This window comes from Zea mays, chromosome 1, assembly GCF_902167145.1.
Source record: "Zea mays cultivar B73 chromosome 1, Zm-B73-REFERENCE-NAM-5.0, whole genome shotgun sequence".
In the NCBI taxonomy this organism is placed as follows: domain Eukaryota; kingdom Viridiplantae; phylum Streptophyta; class Magnoliopsida; order Poales; family Poaceae; genus Zea; species Zea mays.
Window position 1 is genome coordinate 167,622,934 of NC_050096.1, and position 6,407 is coordinate 167,629,340.

At 41.0% G+C, this 6,407-nt stretch overlaps 1 long non-coding RNA gene across 1 annotated transcript; it reads left to right on the forward strand.

Annotated features, from left to right (window-relative positions):
• Nucleotides 1–2,329: 2,329 nt before the first annotated feature.
• Nucleotides 2,330–2,792, forward strand: LOC100383922 (uncharacterized). Its single transcript, NR_157339.1, has one exon. It is a non-coding gene; the product is annotated as an uncharacterized lncRNA (long non-coding RNA).
• The last annotated feature ends 3,615 nt before the right edge of the window (nucleotides 2,793–6,407 follow it).

The window sequence follows — 6,407 nt, forward strand, 5'->3', positions numbered from 1 at the left end:
CTTAAATTTCTTCCAGACTGCTTAAAAAACCACACAACTTTAAAACAAATAAAGTTGATAACCCACACACTCTAATGGTAATCAATCCGAAGACTAGACAACCACCCATATGCACGAGAAAAAGTCCCTGGCCACTCACACCAAGTATTATGTATCCTCCACAACCATAGGTGGCAACTCCGCATTTCTGTAAAATAACCCATGTTCGAAGCCAATGGGCATTGGTATGGATAACCTGCAAGGTAGAAGGATTCTTTTAAAAAATAATGTAATTCCTATTCAACCAAAGAGACCAATAGATTGTAGCAACGCCAAGTAAGATTATCTTTCTAATATTTCTACCAAAGCCACTAAACCAGGTACCAAACAAATTAGAGACATTAAATGGTTTAGATATCCTAAAGGCCATGTGAATTAAAGCCCACATCATACGAGCAAACTGACAATCAAAAAATAGGTGCTGAATTGTCTCTTCTTCATGACAAAAGCAACATGTTTTGTTTCCATGCGAGTTGTGCCTCGCTAAATTATCCTCGGTTAGTATCACTCTCCTCCTAAGATATCGAAGTCTTAGATTTCACAATCTTTTATTTAAATTTGGTATCTCACGCCTAATCAATGCTTGATAATGTGACTTTACTAAGAATTGTCCTAACTTGGATAAGGTCCAATAGAAGGAATCATCATCTTGTGTTAGGTGAATACTAGATATGCATGAAAGTTATTGATTCCACACCACCAATCTAGACCTAAACAAAGTTCGTCTCCAAGAGATGTTAGATTGTGTTGTAGTTAGAAACTCAGCAATGCTTACATGCTTCTTTCTAGTTATACTATATAACCAAAGGTATTAGTATTTTAAAGCGTTTGTTCTGAGCCACGTGTCTTCCTGGAACCTCACATGCGATCCATAGTTAATTTTGAAGGTTCCAAAGCGAAGAAATTCTTGCTTCACCATAATCAAATATGACTAAAAATGTGAGTCTCCTATTTTCCATTCAGCTTGGACAAGTGTTTTAGAGCCCAAATATTTATTTATTCAAATTTGTTGCCAAGTCCCCTCTGATGTTAATAATTTAAATAACCATTTACTTAGTAAGGCTATGTGGGGAGTGCTAGAGTGAGGAAGCAAACCACCATTTACTTAGTAAGGCTATGTGGGGAGTGCCAGAGTGAGGAAGCAAACCAGATGGTCTCGGTCTATCTCGCTTCTAGTACGTTGCCACTGATGCCGATGATTGAAGGCCAACTAGGTCGGACGGCAAAAAGAATGAGAAAAACATGTGTGTTTTGCAATGGGGTGGACGGGTAGTTATTCAAAGCAAGTTGGCAGGGAACCCCATCGAGGGCCCAACTAAAGGTGTTAAAGTACTGAATCCAAGTACTAAACAGTAACAGAAGCAAATATTTCCATCAATGTGATATTGTTTGTTGTGCCGCCTTTCATGGGCGGACGACTGGAGTCCATAAAAGATCCATGAGGGAGAAGAAAACACAATAGCAGCATCAAGGTTCCTATGTATGACTATATGAGCTCTTGCTTCAGTTTTTTTGGGTCTAAGATAGACAAATGTTTCAATAGTATTCCACGAGGCCAATCCACTCTTGTCCTAGTAGGCTCTGGACGCACCAGGAATGCTCTTGTTACAATAGAGGATTGGCAGCCATTGAGCTTACGGCGATAAGGATGCTCCAACAAGCAAGAGCAATGTTGCCATTCACTGTCATGCAGCCTCATTCATCTAAACCAATTACGACTGCAATATAGATGCATGCTCATAATCTAGATGTACTAATTACATACACGGGATCATTATGTTCCATCAACCAAATTAATTAAATTATGCATGCTTGCACATTTTTCTGATTGTTGGCTAGGTTGAAAGTTTGGGGAATTGATTATGTCTGTCCCAAACCAGACTAGTACTCTTTTCATGAAAGAAATGTTTAATGAAAAGGTAAAAACATTATGGTGTACTTCTAGTGAACATGGATATTGAGTGATCACCTTCGGTTAATTAGCTAAAACTTAATTTACATGTTGGTTACAAAAAACAAGCCAACAAACCTGTCCTAATAAGACACCGTCACACCAGTTCAGTTTGCAGGTTCTCCAGAGAGAGAGATGTCTGTTGATACAGGAATTGATTTAACATTTATTGCATGATTATATTTCAATAAAATGGTTAGTTGATGACTCATTCATATGAGTAGTAAGTGCATGGAATCAGACTGTACCTCTGAGTGGACTGCTTCGGTATCTCTACCATGTCTATATATAAGGGACATGAGTAGAGAGCTAGTGTTTTGTGTTTTTGGTCACCCGAGTGATCGATCTTGCTATGGAAATGTAGGAGTATGAAGCAACAGGAGCACCTGCATTGTTGTTCCGTCGAGTGGAAGTAAGATAGAAGTGCGGAATTGATGCCAAATCAGAGACAAGTGTCACTGCTCCTTGAATGTTCTAAGATTGCTAGCCTGTGATGACTCTGAAGTGAAGAATACCCTCAGCAGTAGGGTGTGTTTGCATCATATTAAGAGGCAATGGTCATGTATATTTCAGTAAAGCTATCAAGGAGGCAAGGAGGCTAGTGCGTGCACTAGAAGATGCTCATCACGTGTGAACTGCTGAGGCTTAAGTAGAAACACATTACGCTGTGAATTAGCGAGGCTTAAGAATAAACACTATGTATTCTAATTAAGAGATCTCATTCTTGTAAATTACCGTTTTGGTTGGATTGCATATCCTCAATGTATTGTTCAAATAAAAAATAGATTTTATTGTTGGTTTTATTGGACCTTGGAATGTAACCATAGCTCAATGGACTGAGAAATATACCTTCAAAATTGGAAGAGAGAACTCTTTGTTGTGCATGTATACGTTCATATCCTTCAACACTTTTGTCTGTCCTATAGAGGTCCTCTTTGAAAGGGAAATGTGCCCTTGGGCCATTTCTACAAATATTTTGTTGATTAGATGCCCAACACATTGTTTTACTGGATATGTGCTAAAGTGCTAAAGAGATGCAAATCAAGAATCAAGGTATGTCGTTAGCCTTAGTGAATTATTTTTGGTACTAACATATTCCTCTAACTTCTAGGAACCTTGTCAAATAAAATGAGATTGGATTGGAGAAGGTTGGCAGTGCCCAGCCAAACTTGCACCAGCCCGCGCGTGCACTGGACTATCCGGTGTGCACCGGACAATGTCCGGTGACGAGCCTGGCCTGTCGACGAACTTGCTGCTCTCATGAGAAGTTGGGGATGCTGCAGCTAAAATTCACCGGACTGTCTGGTGCGCCACTAGCGCCCACGCCAACGGTCGGCACCGCGATCAGCGCGCAATAAGCAGGCGACGCATGGCCAGCGCCAATGGTCACTAGGCCACACTGGACTGTATGGTGTGCCACCGGACTATACGGTGTGCCAAGGGGACCCTGGCTGCAACGGTCGGCTTCACCAAAGAAGGAAGGAAATCGTGACTCTTCACTGCCCGGTGGGGCACCGGACTGTCCAGTGCGCCCACGAATAGAAGGCAAGTATTGCCTACCAAATGGACCTCTAATGGCTCCTAGCTGCCTTGGGGCTATAAAAGGGACCCCTAGGCGCATGGAGCAATACACCAAGCACCTCTTGAACATCCTAAGACACCTAGAACTCGCATTCATGCATTTGATTCACTATGTTTGATATTTGAGCACTTTTCTAAGCTGTAACTCCGCCGTGTTGCTTTCGTGTGCTCGCTCTCGTCTTGTGTGTGTGTGTGTGTGTTAGTGCTGCGACTCTCGCTTTTGTGTGTGTTGCTATTCCCACCTTACTCTTGTGGTTTCATTGTGATCGATCTTGTAAGGGTGATAGGTTATTTCTACTCACTTTATAATTTCTCTAAGTTTAATACTATTCTTGTGAAGAGCAATTAGGAGAAGAAGTTGTCTCCCTCTCGAGTCATAGCATCTTGGATTTGATTGCACTAACATTTCATAAACCAAGTTTGTGTTGTTTAGTATTGATTTTTACTGGATCACCTATTCACCCCACTCTAGGTTCTCTCAATTGGTATTAGAGTCGTACTCTTCATTCAAGGACTAACCGCCCAAAGAGATGGATCCTAAAGGTAAGGGGATGGTGGTCAACGATAAAGAGAAGGAGACCCTCTACATCGACGAGCCAAATGGCGGCAAGCCCACTGACTCAGGCTCAAGTCACAAGAAAAGGGATGGGAAGAAGAAGAGGCGCATAAAGAAGATCATCTACTACGACAGCGATGCCTCCTCTTCACCAAGGGATAACGACGACGAAGACTCTTCATTGAAAAAGAAAATGGTTAATCAGAATTACTCTTTTGATTATTCTCGCATCCCTTATAATTCGAATGCTCATTTGTTATCTATTCCACTCGGAAAACCCCCACACTTTGATAGAGAAGATTATTCATTTTGGAGTCATAAATGTGTAGTCGCTTATTTTACCTCCATCCTAATATTTGGGAAATTGTTGAAAATGGAATGCATTTCGATAGTACTGATAATCCTGTATTGATTAATGAGTAAATACATAAAAATGCCCAAGCTACTACTGTTTTGTTAGCATCTCTATGCAGGGATGAATACAACAAAGTCAGCGGCTTGGACAACAACAAGGAAATATGGGATACCCTCAATATCTCTCACGAGAGTAATGATGCAACCATGATTACCAAGATGGAACTGGTGGAAGGCGAGCTTGGGAGATTCACCATGATAAGAGGAGAGGAGCCAACTCAAACTTACAACAGGCTCAAGACCCTGGTGAACAAGATTCGAAGCTATGGAAGTACAAGATGGACGGATCATGACATCATCCAACTCATGCTAAGGTCATTTACTGTCATTGATCCTCATCTTGTAAATCTTATCCGTGAGAATCCTAGGTACACAAAGATGACGCCTGAGGAAATTCTTGGAAAATTTGTGAGCAGCCGCATGATGGTGAAGGAAGCGAGGTATGTGGACGATGCTGCCAACGGACCGCTTCCTCTCTACGAGCCGCAGCCCATTGCTCTCAAATCAACAAGAAGCAAGGAGGCACTACCTAGTAAGGTAGCATAAGTGGAGGCTGCCGGAATCAATGAGGATGAAATGGCGCTTATAATCAAGCGCTTCAAGACCGCTTTGAAGGGACACAAGGAGTGTCCCAACAAGAACAAGTCAAAGGCAAAGTGCTCCTGCTTCAAGAGCAGTAAGTCTGGTCATTTTATAGCACAGTGCCCCGACAATGACAATGACCAGGAAAAGAAAGGGAAGAAGGAAAGGAAAAAAAACTACAGGAAGGCGAAGGGCGAGGCACACATTGGTAAAGAATGGGACTCCGACTGTTCTTCATTCGACTCCGACTATGAAGGACTAGCTGCCTCCGCCTTCGACAAGTCCTCCCTCTTCCCCAATGAATGCCACATGTGCTTCATGGCTAAGGAGAAGAAGGTACGTACATGAGATACACCTAAGTACACTTCTTCTAGTGATGATGAATCGTCTGATGATGAGGTAGATTATATTGATTTATTTAAGGGGTTAGATAGATCTAAAGTAGATAAGATAAATGAATTAATTGATGCCCTTAATGAGAAAGATAGGTTGTTAGAAAAGCAAGAAGATATTCTTTATGAGGAACATGATAAATTTATTAATGTTCAAAAATCTCTTGCTATAGAAATTAAGAAAAATGAACTATTATCTTCTGAGCTATCTATCTATAATGACTCCATTTCTAGTCTTAAGAGTTTAAATGTTGATTTAAATACTAAGCTAGAAAAAGTTAATGTGGCTAGTTTATGTGTAGAGCATGTTTTATCTACAAAACTTGCATCTGGGTTCCAAAGTCTGTTGTGACTAACCTTATAGGACCCAACAAGAGTTGTGTACCTAAAACCCAAGCTTAATTACCTTGCAGGTTTATGCATCCGGGGGCACATGCTGGATCATTGATAGCGGATGCACAAACCACATGATAGGGGAGAAGAAAATGTTCACCTCCTACGTCAAGAACAGGGATTCCCAAGACACTATCATCTTTGGAGATGGGAACCAAGGCAAGGTCAAGGGCTTAGGCAAAATAGTCATCACTGACGAGCATTCAATTTCAAATGTGTTTCTAGTAGAATCGCTCGAGTACAATTTGTTGTCTGTAAGCCAATTATGTCATATGGGTTATAATTGCTTATTTACAAATATTGATGTATAAGTCTTTAGAAGAAATGATCGTTCATTAGCTTTTAAGGGTGTATTAGATGGCAAGCTCTATTTAGTTGATTTCTCAAAAGAGAATGTCGATCTAGATGCATGCTTAATCGCTAAGACTAATATGGGCTGGCTCTGTCACCGCCGTCTAGCACATGTTGGGATGAAGAACCTTCATAAGCTTCTAAAAGG